We start from the raw sequence: 18860 nt of genomic DNA on the forward strand, positions 1-18860 counted from the left end.
CAGGCACTCAACCACTGAGCCACTCAGGTGTCCCCTATTTCTTGATCAAGTGGTACTTTCTAGGTATTCATTCTGGTAAATCATTATGCTGTGCTTTTGTGTATGTGCACTAATATGATGTGTTATATTTTATAATAAACCTTTGATTTCATTGGTTTTCACTATTGATTGTCTTTTTTAAAAAATTTAATTGATTTCTTACCTTTATTATGTTTTTCCTTATACTAACTTTGGGTTTAACTTAAATCCTCTAGCTTTTTAAGGTGGGAGCTTAAATAACTGATTTTAGATCTTTTCTGATATAATTCTATAAATTTCCTTCCAGGTATAGCTTTAATTGCATCTCACAAATTTTGATATGTTGTGTTTTTGTTCTAATAAAGTTCAAAATACCATCCACCTCTGGACTGCCTCCTTAATCCCAGCCCACCACCCCATCTTCCCTAGTCTCCCCCTTTCCCCCACCCACCTGCACTGCCACTGCCTTCACCACCTTCTCCCTTACCACCTCCTCACCTCTCCTGCCTCTCCTCCCTGCTTTTCCCCACTTCCTACTTCTACCTCCCACCCCATCTCCACCCCCTCCTGCCCCTCCCAAACATGGCCTGGCCCAGTTCAAAATACTTTATTTTCTTGCGATTTCTTCTTTGACCCATTGATTACTTAGATGTATGTTTAATTTTCAAATGTTTGAGGATTTTCCAGGTATGTTACTGGTTTATAATTTAATTTGGTTGTAGTTAGAGAACATATTCTTTTTTTATTTTAAAGAATTTATTTGGGACTTGTCTTAGACCCAGTATATAGTCTGTTTTAGTGGATGCTCCGTGTGTATTTTTTTTAAAGATAGATTTATTTATTTATTTATTTATTTATTTATTTATTTATTTATTCATTCATTCATTCATTCATTCATTCATGAGAGACACACAGAGAGAGGCAGAGACACAGGTAGAGGGAGAAGCAGGCTCCCTGCAGGGAACCCAACGTGGGACTCATGGGACTCAGACTCATGGGACTCAATCCGGGGTCTCCAGGATCATTTCCTGGGCTGAAGGCGGTGCTAAACCGCTGGCCCACTGGGGCTGTCCCCTCCGTGTGTATTTGAAAAGAATGTGTATTCAGCAGTTGAGTGGAGTGTTCTAGAAATACCAAATTGGTTGACAGTGATGTTCAGGTTCTAACCATACTGATTTTGTCTACTTCTATCCCTTATTGAGAGAGACATGTAAATTATAATGTGGATTTAACTGGCTTTTCCATTCTATTAGTCTAAAAAATTTTAAACATAAAAAAAATAAGATGAAGCAAAATAAAATACAAAGCACAAAAATGTACAGCTCAATGAATGCTCTCAAAGTGATGGTGTAACTGGCACCCAAGTCAAGGAATAGAGCATGGCCAGCATCCCAGTGTTCCCTTAGACTTCCTGTGTCCCTCCTTCATAAGGATTCCACTGTCCTGCCTTTATAGTGCCACTGCCTTGGTTTTCTTTGGAGTTGTTATTTCCTTTCAGTTTTATTGAGAGTTAATTGACCTACAGAACTGTAAGTTTAAGGTGTACAGCATCATGATTTCACTTACATGTATTATAAATGATTACCCCATCAGCTATAGATACACCAAAAAAGGTACATATGTTTTTTTTCTTGTGATGAGAACTTTTAGAATCTACTCTTAGTGTGTTAACTATAATCATCATGTTGGATGTTACATCTCCCGTTTGTATTTAGAACTGAAAGGTGGTGCCTTCTGACTGCCTTCCTACTCCCGCCTCTCACGCCCACTTCTGGCAACCACAAATCTGATCTTTTTCTATGAATTTGTTTTTTTGTAAATATTTTTTATTTGTCTATTTATGAGAGAGAGAGAGGTAGAGACACAGCGGGGAGAAGCCCGCTCCCTACAGGGATCCTGATGTGGGACTTGATCCTGGACCTGGGATCACACCTTGAGCAAAGGCAGATGCTCAACCACTGAGCCACCTGGGTGTCCCTAAATTTGTTTTTAGATTCCACGTATATGTGTGACATACAGGCTTTCTCTGATTTTACTAGCACAATGTCCTCAAGGCTCACTCATGTCACAAATGGCAGGGTTTTCTTTCTTATGGGTGAATAGTATTCTGTTGTGTCTTTCTGCCATGCTTTTTTTTTTTAATCTGTTCATCCATTGATGGGTGCTTGGGTTATTTCCATATCTTGGCTATTGTAAATAATGCTCTAATGAACTTGGGGGTGCAGATATTTCTTTGACAAAGCTTTTGTTTCCTGGGATTTTAATTCTCAGAAGTGGAATTACTGGATCATATGATAATTCCATGTTTAGTTTTTTTTTTCCATGTTTAGTTTTTTAAGGAAACTCCATACTGTTTTCCACAGTGGCTGCACCAACTTATATTCCCATCAACAGTGCATAACATTCCCTATTTTCCACAACCATGCTGACACCTGTTTTTATCTTTGTGATCAGAGCCATTTTAATAGATGTGAAGTGTGGTATCTCATTGTGGTTTTGATTTGCATTTCCCTAATGATTAGTGATGTTAACCATCTTTTCATGTACCTGCTGGCTGCTTGAATAATTTTGGAAATTGGCCTTTTGTTGGATTTTTTGACTTTTAATTGGATTTTTAATTAGAGTACTTTTTAATTGGAGTTTTAATTGGATTTCTTGTGGTCTTGTTATTGAATTCTTTGAGTTCTTTATAGATTTTGGATATTAACCATGTGTCAGATATATGATTTGCAATTATTTTTTACAATGAAAACCACAAAACATTGCTGAAATTAAAGACATAAATGAATGGAAATATATCCCATGTACACTGATTAGAAGTCTTGATAAGTTGAAGACAGACACATAGAAAGTAAAACTCTTTAGAATTTCATCACCCACATATGTAATTTTTGCTATTTAGAAAAATTGTAAAATATGGATAACAAAATTTACCATCTTAATCATTTTTTTTACATGTATAGTTCAGTGGTATTAAATATGTTCATATCATTATCTAATGTGAAATTTTGCCTCATATTTTCTTCTAGGAATTTTATAGTTTTAGGTCTTGTAATTAGGTCTTTGATCTATTTTTGGTTAATTATTATATTGTGTTAAGTAAAGATTCAACTTCATTCTTTTGCATATGATTATCTGGTTTTCTTAGCACCATTTGTTGAAAAGACTGTCCTTTCACTATTGAATGATCTTGGCATCCTTGTTAAAGATCATTTGACCACATATGTGAGGTTTTATCTCTAGGCTCTTTATGCCATTCCATTGGGCTATGTGTCTGTCTTCATCTTATCAAGACTTCTAATCAGTGTACATAAGATATATTTCCATTCATTTATATCTTTAATTTCTTTCAGCAATGTTTTGTGGTTTTCATTGTACAAGTCTCTCACCTCCTTGGTTAGGTTAATTTCTAAATATTTTGTTCTTTTTGATACTATTATAAATGGAGTTGGTTTTATAATTTCCTGTTCAGAATGTTCATTGTTACTGTATAGAAATGCAACTGATTTTTGTGTGTTGACTTTGTACCCTGTTACTTGGATTCATTTATTAGCTGTAACAGGTCTTGTGTGTGTCACATCTTTAGGTTCTACATGTAAGATCATATCTGCAAACAAGGACAATTTTACTTCCTCCTTTTCAGTTTGGATGCTATTTATTTCTCTTTCTTGTCCAATTGTTCTGGATAGAAGTGGACATGCTTCCTTTTTGTTCATGATCTTAGAGGAAATGCTTTCAGTTTTGTCCCATTGAGTATGTTAGCTGTGAATTTTTCATATGCAACTTTTATACTGAGATTGTTTCCTTCTATTTCTAGTTACTGAGCGTTTTTATTATGAAAAGGTGTTGAATTTTGTCAGATGCCTTTTCTGCATCAATTGTGATGATCATGTGTTTTGTTTTGTTTTGTTTTGTTTTTTTGCCTTCATTCTGTTAATGTGGTGTATTATATTGATTGATTTTCCTGTGATGAGCCATCTTGAATCAAGGAATAATCCCATTTGGTTATGGTGTGTCATCCTTTTAATATGCTGCTAAATTCATCCTTTTAATATGCTGCTAAATTCAGTTTATTAGTATTTTGTGGAGGTTTTTTTGCAATGATGTTCATAAGGGATAATGGTCTGTAGTTTCCTCTTTTAGTGTCTTTGGCTTTACAGAATGAATTAGGAAGTCTTCCTTCTCTTCAAGTTTTTTTTTTTTAAGATTTTATTTATTCATGACACACACACACACACACACACACACACACACAGAGAGAGAGAGAGAGAGAGAGAGGCAGAGACACAGGCAGAGGGAGAAGCAGGCTCCATGCAGGGAGCCTGACATGGGACTCAATCCCGGGACTCCAGAATCACACCCTAGGCCGAAGGCAGGAGCTAAACCACTGAGCCACCCAGGGATCCCCCTCTTCAAGTTTTTGGAAAAATTTTTGAGGGATTAATTCTTTAAATGATTCATAGAACTCACCAGTGAAGTCATTAGGTCCAGGACTTCTTTGGAAGGAGATATTTTCTTTTAAAGATTTATTTATTTTAGAGAGCAAGTGAGTGAGAGAAGGGGCAGAGGGAGAAGTTGAGGAAGAAAATCAGACTCCTCGCTGAGTGGGGAGCCTGATGCAGGGCTCAATATGACCCCAAGATCATGACCTGAGCCTAATTCAGGAGTCAGATGCTCAACTGACTGAGCCACCCAGATACCCATGGCAGATTTTTGAATACTGATTCTATCTTCTTATTAGTTAATAGTCTATTCAGATTTTTTTATTTCTTCATGGTTTAGTTCTGGTAGGTTTTGTGTTTTTAGGAATTTGTCCAATTAGATTGTCCTATTTTTTGCATATAATTGTGCATAGCATAATATGTTCATAATTCTTTTTATTTCTGTGGGATTGGTAGTAATGTCCTCATTTTGATTTCTGCTCTTAGTAATTTAAGTCTTTTTCTTATTTCATCTGGTAGTTTGTGAGTTTTGTTGATCTTTTCAAAGAACCAACTTTTTTCATTGATTTTCTCCTTTCTTTTTCTTTTCTCTATTTCATTTATTTCTGTTCCAATCTTTATTTCCTTCCTTTTCCTAGCTTTGGGTTTAGGTTGATATTTTTTCTAGTTCCTTAAGCTGTAAAGTTGTTGATTTGAGATCTTTCATGGTTTTTTAATATAAACATTTATAGCTATACATTTCCCCCTAGCACTTTTGCTGCATACCATGAATTTTGGTATATTGTGTTTTTGTTTTCATTCATCTCTAAGTATTTTCTAATTTCCTTTGTGATTTATTCTTTGATCCATTAGTTGTTTAAAAGTGTGTTTAATTTTGACAGTTTTGTGAGTTTTCTCATTTTCTTTATGTTACTGATTTCTAATTTCGTTCCACTGTGGTGAGAAGATACTTCGTATTTTATCTTAATAAATTTAAAAAAATATATTTTTATTTTTATTTTTATTATTTTATTTTTTTAAAGATTTTATTTATTTATTCATGAGAGACACACACACACACACACACACACACACACACACACACACAGAAAGGCAGAGACACAGGCAAAGGGAGAAGCAGGCTCCACGCAGGGAGCCCGACGTGGGACTCGATCCCGGGTCTCCTGGATCAGGCCCTGGGCTGAAGGCAGCGCTAAACCGCTAAGCCACCTGGGCTGCCCCAGATTTTTATTTTTAAAATTTATTTTAAAATCTATTGAGAATTCATGGCCTAACATATGTTCTATTGTAGAAGACGTCCCATGTGTACTTGGGAAGAATGCTGTTGTTTTTGGGTATTCTATATTTGTCTATTAGATTGAGTTATGTTCTTTATGTCCTTGTTATCCTAACTTCTGTCTGGTTTTTCTGTCCATTATTCCAAGTAGGGTATTGATATCTCCAACGATTTTTATAGGATTGTCTATTTCTCTCATCAATTCTGTCAGTTTTTTTTTTTTCGTGTATTTTGATGGTCTGTCTTTGGGTGTGTAAGAGTTTATAATTATTATATATTCTTGCCATATTGAACTTTTGATTAATATATAGTGTTCTTCACCTCTTGTAAACTTTTTAAAATATTTTATTTATTTATTTGAGAATGAATGAGTGAATGAGAGAGAGAGCGCACAAGCAAGGGCAGAGGCAGAGGGAGAGAGAGAAAGAGGGTTCCCTACTCCCTGCTGAGTAGGGAGCCCAACATGGAGCATGATCCCAGGCCTTGGGATCATGACCTGAGCCAAAGGCAGATGCTTAACTGAATGAGTCACCCAGGTGCCCCTCTTGTAAACTTTTTTGATTTAAAGTCTATTTTTCTATTATGAGAATAGTTACATCTAGTTATTTTTGGTTACTACTTGCATGGAGTATCTTTTTCCATCCTTCATTTTCAACTTGTTTTTGTGTTTGGATCTCAAATGAGTGTCTTACAGACAGCATATACTTGGAATATGCATTTTTTATTCATTCTGACAATCTCTGTCTTTTGATTAGAGAGTTTAATATCCTTACATTAAGAGTAATTACTGGCTACCTGGGTGGCTCAGTTGGTTAGTTCTGTTCTTTTCTGTGCTATTGTTTTTTATAGGCCCCATAGCTTTTTTTTTTCCCCCTGATTTCTTGCATTCCTGTCTTTTTTATGCTTGGTTGATTTTTTTAAATTTTAGTATATGTGCTGCCGAAGCGAGCACAGGTTGATTTTTTTGTAGTGAAATATTTAAATGCCTTTTTGATTTCCTTTTGTGTATATTCTATAGTGATTTCTTTGTGGTTTCTGTGGGGGATTACATTTACATCCGAAAGTTGTAACATTCTAAGTTGAATGCATAGCCCCTTAATTTCAACAGCACACTAAAATTACTTCTTTATAGCTGTGTACCCAGCTATTCTGGTTGTTGATGTTGCAAAATTATACCTCTGTATACATTGTGTGCTCCCAAACATAATAATAATTCTTTTAAATGCATTAATATCCTGAATTATCTAGAAAACCGGATTTGGAATTACAAGCCAAAGTTACAATAATACTAGCTTTTCCAGTAATCTTCTTCTTTTTTTTTTTTTACTTTAAATGTATTTAAGTATCTTAGTCTCTAAAATCATGAAGGAAACAAAAATATAATTACAAACCATTCTTTTTTTTTTAAGATTTTATTTATTTATTCATGAGAGACACACAGAGAGAGGCAGAGACATAGGCAGAGGGAGAAGCAGGCTCCCTGCAGGGAGCCCGATGTGGGACTTGATCCCAGGACCTGGGATCCTGAACTGAGCCAAAGGCAGATGCTCAACTGCTGACCCCACAAACCATTCTTATAACAAAATTAGCTTTCATAATTGCTTGTGCATTTTCATTTATTGAGATCTTATTTCATTTATTGAGATCTTATTTCTCCATATGGTTTTGAGGTATTGTCTAGTGTGTTTTCATTTGTGGGCATTCTTGCAGGCAGGTCTAGTAGCCATGAACTCCCTCAGTTTTTGTTTCTCTGTGAATGTCCTGATTTCTCTACACTTTTGAAGGGCAATTTTGTTGGATATAGAATTCTTAGTTGACAGGTTTTTGTTTTTGTTTTTTTTTCTTAGCACTTTGAATAAATTGGCTGTCTTCTAACTTCCAAAGTTTCTGATGAGAAATTTGCAGATAATTTTACTGAGGTTCCTGTGTATGTGATGATTCATTTTTCTCTTGCTGTAGTCAAGATTCACTTCATGTCTTTGTCTTTTGAAAGTTTGATTATAATGTGTCTTGGTGTGGGTCTCAGAGTTAATTTTACTTGGAGTTTGTTGAGCTTCTTGGATGTTTATATTCATATCTTCTCATCAAATTTGGAAAGTTTTCAGTTATTATTTCTTCAGATACTTTCTCTGTTCCTTTCTCTCTTTGGGGACACTCATAGTGCATATGTTGGTCCAGTTGATGGTATCCCAGTGGTTCCTTAGGCTCTGTTCACTTCAATTTTTTCTGTTTTTCAGTCTTGATAATTTTTATTCTATCTTCAGGTTTACTAATTCTTCCTTCTACCTGATCAAATCTGCCTTTGAATCTCTCTAGTGAATTTTTCATTTCAATTATTGTACTTTTCAGTGCCAGAATTTCTTCCTTTTTAAAGGCTTTCTATCTCTTTATTGATATTTCATTTTGTTTGTTCATCATCTTTTTGACTGTCTTCACATCTTCTTTGGTTCTTTAAGTCTGTTTAGGACAGTTGTTTTAAAGTCTTTGTCTAATCTATCTGTCATTAAGTGTTTTTCAGTGATAGATGCTGTTGAATTATTTCTTGCCTTTGAATGGGCCATACTTTCCTGTCCTTGTATGCCTTGTGATTTTTTTTTTTGTTGTTGTTGTTGTTGAACACTGGACATTCGAGTGTAGTAATGTGGTCATCCAGAATCAGATTTTCTCTCTCCTCCAGGGTTTGCTGTTTTGTTTTGTTTTTAAGTAGGCTCCAGAATAGATCCCAAAGGGGCTCAAACCCACAGCCCTGAGATTAAGACCTGAGCTGAGATTAACAGCTGGGATGCTCAACTGACAACCAGGCGCCCCTTGTTTTTATTTATTTTCTGATTTTTATAGAGGGTCTCTGTGCCAAGGATATGCCTGAGCTGTAGTCATTTCTGAGACTTTCCTTGGATTTGCACTTTCTGCTTTCCCAGTATATGTCTTGTTTTTGAATGTCTTAGTCCTGAATGTATGGCTCCTAGAGGGGAAAAGAAAAGAATGAAGGTGGGTGGGGAGAGGGTGCTGGCCCTTTAAATATTCTGGAAGTGACTTCACCTGGAGAGGGTGGGGCTTGCAGTAAGTAGGGGGAGATGCAGAATAATGGCTGCTTGCCTCTTTGTGTGCACCTCTGTGATAAAGAGCAGCAATCAGCCATCAGAGCACACAGCTCCAATATTTAGAGGTCAGGGTCCTTCTTATCTGCCTTAGCTTTCATGATCTTTGTGTTGCTGCCCTAGGAACCTGTGCATGGGGGCCTGCCAGGTGCCCAGGGGTCGGGGACAGGAGGCTATTCCTGTGCTAAGAGCTGAAATTCACTGACATAAACTGCCTTTACTGTCCAAGCCTTCCCCTGGAAGTTGTAAGCCTTCAACAGATTCCAGGGGTTCAAAATAGTTCTATCAGATTCTGCCAGTAGAGTTGTTGTCTAGGTGGGAAGTCAGAGTTCTGGTTCTTCCTAGTGTGCCATCTTCCCAGAATCCTCCTCAGCAGACTGTTGCCCTTTTACTTTCATTGTTTCTGTGAAAAAGTCTGTTTTATGATAACTGGTACGTCTTTGAAGGCAGTCTCTTTTTCAACATCTTTGTACTTTTCAGTATGTTACTGTGATGTATTTGGATATCAGTGTCTTTTTAGGATCTTTGTAGGAGTTCTTAGGGCTTTGTGAACCTTTAGCTCATTGTCTTTCATTATTTTTGGAAAGGTCTTCGCCTTTATCTCTTCACCTATTGCTTCATTATTTTTCTCCGCCTTCTGGGGCTCTTACTGTGATATCTCTCACCCTCTTCTCTGTGTGCTATAGTTCTTTTGTTTCTTTATACTTCATTCTAGATATCCTGACCTCTTCCAGTGTACGTGGTTTTCAGCTGTGTCAATGTGTGATCATTGAACCTATCCACACTGAGTTCTTATTTTCAGTTATATTTTTAGTTCTAGAATTTCCATTTAGTCCTTTTAAGAATAGTTTTCAGTTTCCTTTGGAAGAATCACTACACTGTCTTTTATCTCCCTGATAATGGTCGGCATGTGTCTGTCAAATCCATTGTCAAAGCCCATAGAGTTCTGTTTGTAGTGTCCTTTGGTTTTTCTGCTGTTCTTCATATTGTCTTTTTCCTTGTTTGCCTATTTTTATTATAGGCATTGGTGTCGCATTTGCAGAATGTTCAGTTGAAATAATTTGAAGCCTGGGATCTTCCAGAGACAATTTATATTTGCTCTGGTACTGGCTGGGGGTACCAGCACTCACGGTAAATTCAAGGTGATTAGTAGCTAAGTCACTCTTTTTTTTTTTTTAAGATTTTTATTTATTTATTCATGAGACATACACATACACACCCAGAGAGAGAGAGAGAGAGGCAGAGGCAGAGACACAGGCAGAGGGAGAAGCAGGCTCCATGCAGGGAGCCCAACACGGACTCGGACTCGATCCCTGGTCTCCAGGATCACACCCCAGGCCAAAGGCAGCGCTAAACCGCTAAACCGCTGAGCCACTGGGGCTGACCTAAGTCACTCCTTTTTTACTCATCTGGGACACAGCTTTTCAAGGCCAAATCCAGAGATAAGGAGGATATATCAGTTGTTTGACCTCTTTCCACCCTCGTCTCCCTGCCCCCCAGACTCAGTAGGCCTTCAAAGTGCTTGTCAGATTGTTAGCCTTCTCTTTGGAAATCAGCAAAATCTTCCCAGGAAAAGCACTGCAAACCACTCGATCACTTCTCTACCTTCTGTCTTCCTTTGTATCCTGACCTTGTAATTCTTTGCCACCTTGTTGGCTCTCTAATGACTTTAAGTAGATGATTTTATTTTTATATTTTGTACAGATTATCTATTTGTCCTCAGCATGAAGACTTGTTCTGGATTATTTAGTTTGCCATTAATGGAAAAAAAAATACCCTCCTATTAACTTCTGAGAGTCTATCATAGCCTCAAATGGCCTTTTTATGTTTTTTATAATTCTTAAGCTTTTGACTAATTGACTAATAAGGGTAATGACCATTTTAGTTTCCTTCCTGGCTTTTTTTTTTTCCTCAGCTCTCCCATTTTCTTCCTTTATTTGCCATTTTCTTTCAAGTCTATCGAAGCTAATGCAAAACAAAATAAAACAGTTAAATATTGTGAATATGTCTGTGTAGGCAGTGTGAAATTTGATTTCATTCTACTTTCCTCGTAACCAGAGTAGTTTGCTGGGCCGCCTTTTTCTGCTTCAGAGTTTAGTTTTAGAAGATAACATTACATTTAATTTAGGTAAAATGCTTCAGTTGTATGTTAAAAAAAAAAAACCTTTTCATTTGGTTCCTCATACATATGTATATATGTTTTTTATTATAAAAGACAATTCTCATTAGACTTACACATTTATATACATAGTGGGTATTTAACAGTCTTTTTTGGGGGGCACCTGGGTGGTGCAGTCAGTTAAACATTGGACGCTTGGTTTTGGTTCAGGTCATATCTCGGTTGTGAAATCAAGCCCCACGTTGGGCTCGACACTCAGTTTGAAGTTCGCATAGTTTCTCTCTCTCTCCCTTTATACTTTCCCCTCCTTTATTTATTACATAAATATTCATTTATTTGGGAGAGCACGAGCAGGAGGAGGAGCAAAGGGGGAGATAGAGAGAGAGAGAGAAAAGCAAACTTCTCACTCATTGTGATCTCATGACCCTGAGATCACCACCTGAGCCAGGATCAAGAGTCAGAAGCTTAAGTAAGCCAACAGGTGCCCCCTCCCAAAGTCTCTTTTATAAATTTATTTTTATTTATTCATTCATTTTGATTGAAGTATAGCTGATACAATATTAGTTTCAGGTATACAACAGAGTGATTTGACAATTATATACATTAGGAAATGCTCACATGGTAAATATCGTTCCCATCTGCCACTATTCAAAGTTATTATTTATTGACTATACTTCCTATGCTGTACTTTTCATCCCTGTGGCTGGTTTTATAACTAGAAGTTTGCACTTCTTGATCTTCTTCATCTATTTGCCCATCTTATTTTCTTCTGAACAGTTGGATAGAACTCATAATTCTGTTTTCTGGAGTCAAGTTTATATTTAACTCATGAAGAAGGAAGAAATGTTCACTTCTAGTTACAATGTCAAAAAGCTTGATTAAAGGTAGATAAGACAATCAACCAATGGACAGCATCTAAAAAAAAATTAACAAGTTTCTATATAGAAATGTTTTCTAAACAAATAAGTAAAACTATTAAGTTACAATGGGATTGAGGGGATTAAATAAAGAAGGGAATGTGTCAAATAGTGAGGTCCACTGAGAAGGATCAAAATTGAAATTACTTCTATTTTAATGTTTTCATAAGCATTCCTCAAGAGGAAGTATAAGGTGAAATTGAGAAATTTATAGATAATGCAAAGTTCACCTGAACATGAAAATTCTGCAGCTGATGCAAAAGTGCAGAAAAATCCACAAGCAATTCTTATGAGTGGGCAGGAAAGTGATTGACAAAACACAGTGAAAAGCAGTGCAAACTCTGTGTGTATGGGCTCTAATTTGCCATGAATGCCTTTGGATGTTCTTGTGGACACTGGAGGGCAAGTATTGTCGACAGAGCAGAAAATCCTTGCATGGTGTCTTTGTACCAAAACCCTGGGAACAAATGATGGCTCACCTTGAGAAATCTGTGATAGAGCTGGAAATTGTTCACAAATTTCCAGGGTTTGTGAATAGGGTCAGAAGAGAAAGGTTCTGGTCTTTTTTTTTTTTTAAATAATTTTTTTTAATTTTTATTTATTTATGATAGTCACACAGAGAGAGAGAGAGAGAGAGAGGCAGAGACACAGGCAGAGGGAGAAGCAGGCTCCATGCACCGGGAGCCTGATGTGGGATTCGATCCCGGGTCTCCAGGATCGCGCCCTGGGCCAAAGGCAGGCGCCAAACCGCTTCGCCACCCAGGGATCCCGGTTCTGGTCTTTATAAAGAAAGACCTGTTCTGGCTAACAGGCTATGTGTGGATGCTATGGGTATGGAGAGGATGGGAGTCCTAGAAGAAAGCACACACAGGCCAGCGCCCTAGATTCTTGAGACCAAGAGCTGGAGCTATTCCTTGAGAACCAAAGGAGGTGATTTTAGATTTGAGTTATGGCCGTACAGCTGGGGAGTGACATGACCTTGTGATCCTGAGCGGTAGTGCAGCAGGGCCAGTCACCAACGTCACTTGTTGGAGGTAAGGAAACGCCCCTAATTTAGTCACCCCTCCAATACATTCCCTTCATGGTAAACAGCATGGTCTTTTCAAAATGCATTACTTTTAGGATGATGCACTGTTTTATACTCTGACCCACCAGACTATGGTGTTGTGTGGTAGTACCCCTACCTCCCTGCCCACCTTCCTTTGGCCGTCATTAGTCTCTTACCGTGTGGGCCTTGCGTAGGTGGTTCCATCTGCCTCTGTTTTTCCTCTTTGCCCAGTGACTTCCTACTTGCCCTTCAGATTTCAGAGGTAGCCTTGATTCCTCTGGGAGCCCTAGCATCACCTCCCGGCCTTGTGCTCCTGTCCTTAGCAGACTCACTTCCATGAGGTATGGGCTGCATCTGTTTTTGCCAACTGCTGTATCCCAGTCCTAAGCACAACACGCAAGGGAGAATGGGCCCTGGAGACATATTTGCTGAATGAGTGAGAGTATAAATAGGTAAAGGAGGCCACAGATGGGCAGGCAGACTGAGTCTGTAGACACATTTCGTTTATCCACCACACAACATTTACAATTTCTTTTGACACCTTTGGATAGGCATGTGTCTCTCCACTTCCCTGGCCCCTACGTGCTCAGCCTTCACTTGCATTGTCAGTGTGTTTGTATCCTCAGTTTAGCTGTAGTGGTGGTGGTGGTGGTGGTGGTGGTGGTAGATATATGGTGGGTAGGGAAGGCATAGATCTTTAAACTTCCCTTCTATAGGGAAGGCATAGATTTTTAAACTTTGTCCACATGGAGGACAGTCATGTTCCTATCCCCGTGCTGTTCCTTCTTAACATTGTCAGAGATTTAATTGGGGATTTAGAATGACATTCTCATAGACACCTAGAAACTCAGAGCAGAATTCATTTTGGGGTGATCTTTCTGATGAAAAATTGCAGCTATTTGGAGAGTCTGACTATAGATAGTAGGTTGCCAATGGCTTTGTAAAATCTAACCTTTCAGACCTGAAAAGGGATGGGCTGTTGGTGTAGGAGGGTATCTTAAGAGTCTCTGATGACATTGTATTGGAACTGACCCCAGACACTAATGAAAGAGTAATCCTCTCTAAATCACCCAAAAGCTAGTAATCCCCAGGGCTGCATGTTGGTGATTAAAAATGAAAGGTAGGAGCAGCTGTCTTTTTGTTCAGTTTAATTATGACCAATACCTAGGTGAGTGTTAATTTCCTGGTACCACTGGAGGTGGGTGGAGAAAGGTGTTAGGTTTCCGCAGGCTGCAGGGACTGAATGTGCAGACACGGGTTCTGCGGGTGTGCTTGGGAGCCGGCCTGGTTCAGGGGAGCTCAAGCCCATGAGCTCAGGTTGCGTGGCTTTCAATTTCTGCTCTTTAAGTCTAAGACATGGGCCGCTGTGTGCCAGAGGACACGGCAGTGCTATCAGGTGTCAGCTAGACTGCACACCTTAATTAATAACCCCCAGCCCCTTGCCTGGCAGCGGGGCAGCTGCCGGGCCTGTGAGATGGAACTTCATTGAGTCCTCAGGCAGAAGAGGAACATTTCGTCCTCTTAACCCCTCACCAGCGTTGAGGCCGGAGGTCACAGAACCGGGCATCTACTTTGCCCAGCTCCCAGTTCCAAATATTCAGTGTCCCAAGGGTGTGTTCGCAGCCAGCCTGTGCTGAGTCTTTGTGGAAGTGAATGCCCCTGCCTGTGGGGAACATGCAAGCCATTCCTCTGGCTCTCGTCTGTGTTCTGTCCTGGAGAAGGGCCTGGCCACCTGCCTGGCCGTCCAGCCAGATGCTTGAGCGTGACCGCAGGTGCCTCCTCCTTTGACTGCCGGACCAGGGGCAGCAGCTTCTGTGGCTCCCAGCTTCTCAGGAGTGCTCACCCCTGCAGAGTCCTCCCTCCTCGTTACCCCTCCTTGTTCTCCTGTACCCTCTCCAGGGCTGCAGCTGCTCTCCCTAGCTCTCTCAGCTAGCTCCTACCTTGCCTAAAGTGCTTGCCCTAAAATGTTGTTCTCATCAGCTTGTGTGCTTGCTTGAAATCAGCCCGAAACTCCTCATCGTGCATGGCAGCCTTGGCTAAATGCTGGTCATCTCACTGCCTTTGTGAGGTTCAATTTTTACCTTCAATATTGCTTTATTATTTTTTAATTTATTAAGATTTTAAGATTTTCTTTATTCATGAGAGACACACACAGAGAGAGGGGCAGAGACACAGGCAGAGACACAGGCAGAGGGAGAAGCAGGCTCCCTGCAGGGAGCCTGATGTGGGACTCGATCCCAGGACCCCAGGATCATGACCTGAGCCGAAGGCAGAAGCTCAACCACTGAGCCACCCAGGTGCCCCACTTCATTAATATTTTAATTTAAACTACATCTCTTTCCTAACTTTACTTTTTACTTGTCCTAAGAAATACTATCCTAAAAGGCATGGGTTTCACATCCAGTGCATATTTCCCTATGAGAAAAACCAGTGTTTTAGAATAACGTGCCACCTAAGATTGTTTTCTCATGGGAAATGCTGACCCATCCAAAGCCCGCTGTCATTTCCCACGTGGTCTAATGTTCCGTGGTTGGACTTGATGTTATTTAAATACTCAGTGTTTTTATTCCTCTGACCTTTTTATCAGATATTCTCTCTTCCTGGAATATAGTTCCTTATGCGCCTGAGGCAAACTGCTGGTCTTTTAAGACTCAGCTTGAGTGTCCCCTGCTCTGTGAAGTGTCCCCTGGCTCTCCCATTCCCATCCCTGCCTGCACTGCAAAACTTGTACTGCACACTTGCACTGCAGGTGGCTTGTCAGTCTCCACCCACCATGAGCTCCTTGAGGTCACACGTGGTGCCTCACAGAGAGTGAGCAGTAAGCCGTCTTCAAAGCAGGCCTAGAAGTGAAAATCCAGATCTACACGAGATTCTTGGTGGGGGGGGTAGATTTTTACAGAAGGAGGTCTTTGCTTTTTTATAGAGTTCACAATAGAATTGCTTACACAACAAGTTTCCTCGTTGCACTTCAGATGCCCTGTAAAGAGGATTTGGGCACATGGGTTGTGTAGTCATGTATCTGTTTCTTCGTGAGGAACGTGGGGCAGCCCCTGTACACCACTCGTGCCTGTTGGGAAGCGTTGGTGAAAAGCCGGAGCAGCAATCACACTGGTGGATTGTGGACGTGACATGATGTGTGGCTGAGCACACTGGAGTGTTGGTTGTCTCTGCACAGCTAGCGAGGGGCCAGGATTTTAGGTGCTTAGGGTTGTATGTGACATCTCCATTCTTTTTTTTTTTTTTAATTTTTATTTATTTATGATAGTCACAGAGAGAGAGAGAGAGAGAGAGAGGCAGAGACACAGGCGGAGGAAGAAGCAGGCTCCATGCACCGGGAGCCTGACGTGGGATTCGATCCCCGGTCTCCAGGATCGCGCCCTGGGCCAAAGGCAGGCGCCAAACCGCTGCGCCACCCAGGGATCCCTAGTTGTATGTGACATCTCCATTCTAATGTCAAATCACCAGGACCTAGCTTCTTCACAGATTAGGAATAGTACATATATTTTGAATTGTGTTGAGTTTTTTTGGTTGTGTGTTTTTGTTTAGTTATTTTTGACACTTTGTTGAAAGTGCAGCATTTCCCAGTCTAGGAAGAACCATGTAATATTTGACTTAAAACCTACTAGTTTCTTTTTAAGATTTTATTTATTTATCCATGAGAGACATAGATAGGCAGAGACACAGGCAGAGGGAGAAGCAGGCTCCCTGCAGAAAGCCTGATGCAGGACTCCATCCCAAGACCCCAGGATCACTATCTGAGCCGAAGGCAGATGCTCAACCACTCAGCTACTCAGGTGCTCTAAAACCTATAGTTTTATTATTCATTATTTTCCTTTAAAATATTTTTAGCCTTATTAATCAAATATTATCTCTCAGCGTTTTTCATCAAAATACCTTTAGGTTATCTCAAAGATAGCAATATGTTTTAAAAACAAAAATATTCTTGAAAAAAATGCTTATGAAGTAATAGTTTTCTCTTAAAAGTATCTCAATAAATAAAATGCCTTTGAAAGCATATAATTTAACAAAAGGAACGATTTTTTTCTTAAATTTCAGTTTCTACCTCATTGCATCTTGATATATTAAACAATAATTATAGAGGGCCTTCTGGCTGGCTGCTAGGTTTTAGGTGAAAATATGGCATATGATCCTGGAGGCAAAACAGTTTAGTGATTTAGCCCTAGGATGCAGGTATGAGGTTCTGTTTTTAAATGTTGAAGATATGACATTAAATCATGTATTATCTAAGATTGAACTCTGCATTTCAGGAAAGTGTTGTGCTGAAAAGACATCTGAAGAGAGTATGGATGAGTGATTTGTTTTCTAAAAAACTTGACCAGAACCCCTACTTATAAAATGTGCCAGGGATGCAAAAGAGAGGCTCTTAGAGAATGATTCAGAAAGTGGCAACCCACTGTAATGGAAAGCCAGAGGAGCAAATTATCTCTGAGCAAGACAAGCGTTCCATAAGAGGTTCTGAGCCTTTTTTTTTTTCAGTATATATGGTGATTGATCCCTTGCTAGTAGATAAAATAACAGTAGCCTTTGGAATGAGAATAATGTAATGAAATGACTGATATGTGACATGAGCAGGGTATGTAATTCCTTAGAGCCTGAGTGCCCTGTTTTGTTTTGTTTTTTTAAAGGATGGTGTGATAGCAATGATTCTTCACAAGGTTATGAATATTATATGAGATCATGTAGATAAATATATAATACAGGGCCAAGTAGTTAGAGAATATAACATAATGCTTAAGAGAATAAACTACTGCTTGGGCTCAAATACTGGCCTCCTAGTCACTGGCTAGACACCTGTGGACAAATTACTTAAAACCACTCTGAACTTCAATTTTCTCACCTAAAAGTGGATATAAGCATAGCATTGACCTTATAAGAGTGTTATAAGGATTAAATGAGGTAATGCATATGAAGTGCTTAGCATATTTTGTTCTCAACAACTAGCATTATTTCTGAAAATACAGTGTAAGAAAATAATCATGGATGTTCCCAAATATTGTCTAGAATTTTTGTCAAATTGTTTAAAATTATTTATTTTTTTTAAATTGTTTAAAATTATTAAAACAACCCAGAGAACTAGTAAATATTTAAGAATAGAAGATAGGTTAAATAAAGCATGACTCACTCTTAAGATGAAATTATTTATAAACATTAAAATAATGTAGAATATTATTTGATAATGTTGGAAAATATTGCTTACAAACTGTTAAATTAAAAAATTGGATTATAAAATAAATTTTATTAGTGTTTTATTTACTCATATGGTTAAAAAGTTATAAGAAAAAAAACAGCATTCATCTGTTTCTCTCTTTCCAGAGGTGATCACTTTCCTCTCTTTTTGTTGTTACTTCTGTCAGTTTTTTCCAGATTTCTAAACATTACATTTATACTGCTGTTTCCTGATTTTTCAGTTTTAGGTATTATTTACTATCTTCCTACTATAGGAGATGAGAATTTAGTACCCTTTTTTGTTTAAATATATATTTAATATTTATGTTTTTACAATTGTGTTTCCAGTTAAGCCACAGTATTGTGATTACATTTTTTTCTTGGACAGCTTGTTTTTTCCCTTGTAGTTTGTACTTGCTTCAGGTTTTCCACTTGTTTTCTTGCTTGTTATTTTTAGTGTACTCTGGTAGGCAGAATTTGAAGATGGCTGCCAAGATTTCTGTGTTTGGTGGAAATGCCCCATATAATCCCCTCCTTTTGAGTGTTGGTAGGACCTCTGAATATGATGAGATATCTCTCCCGTGATTATGTTACCTTATATGGCAAAAAGAACTTTGCAGATGTAATCAAGATTCCTAATCAGTTGACTTTGGCTTAATATAATGGAGATCATCTTGGGTGGGTCTGACCTAATCATGTCAATTCTTAAAAGCAAAAAGAAGCAGCAGCAGATGTTCTTTTGCTGGCCTGGAGGA

This window comes from Vulpes vulpes, chromosome 13 (assembly GCF_048418805.1).
Source record: "Vulpes vulpes isolate BD-2025 chromosome 13, VulVul3, whole genome shotgun sequence".
In the NCBI taxonomy this organism is placed as follows: Eukaryota; Metazoa; Chordata; class Mammalia; order Carnivora; family Canidae; genus Vulpes; species Vulpes vulpes.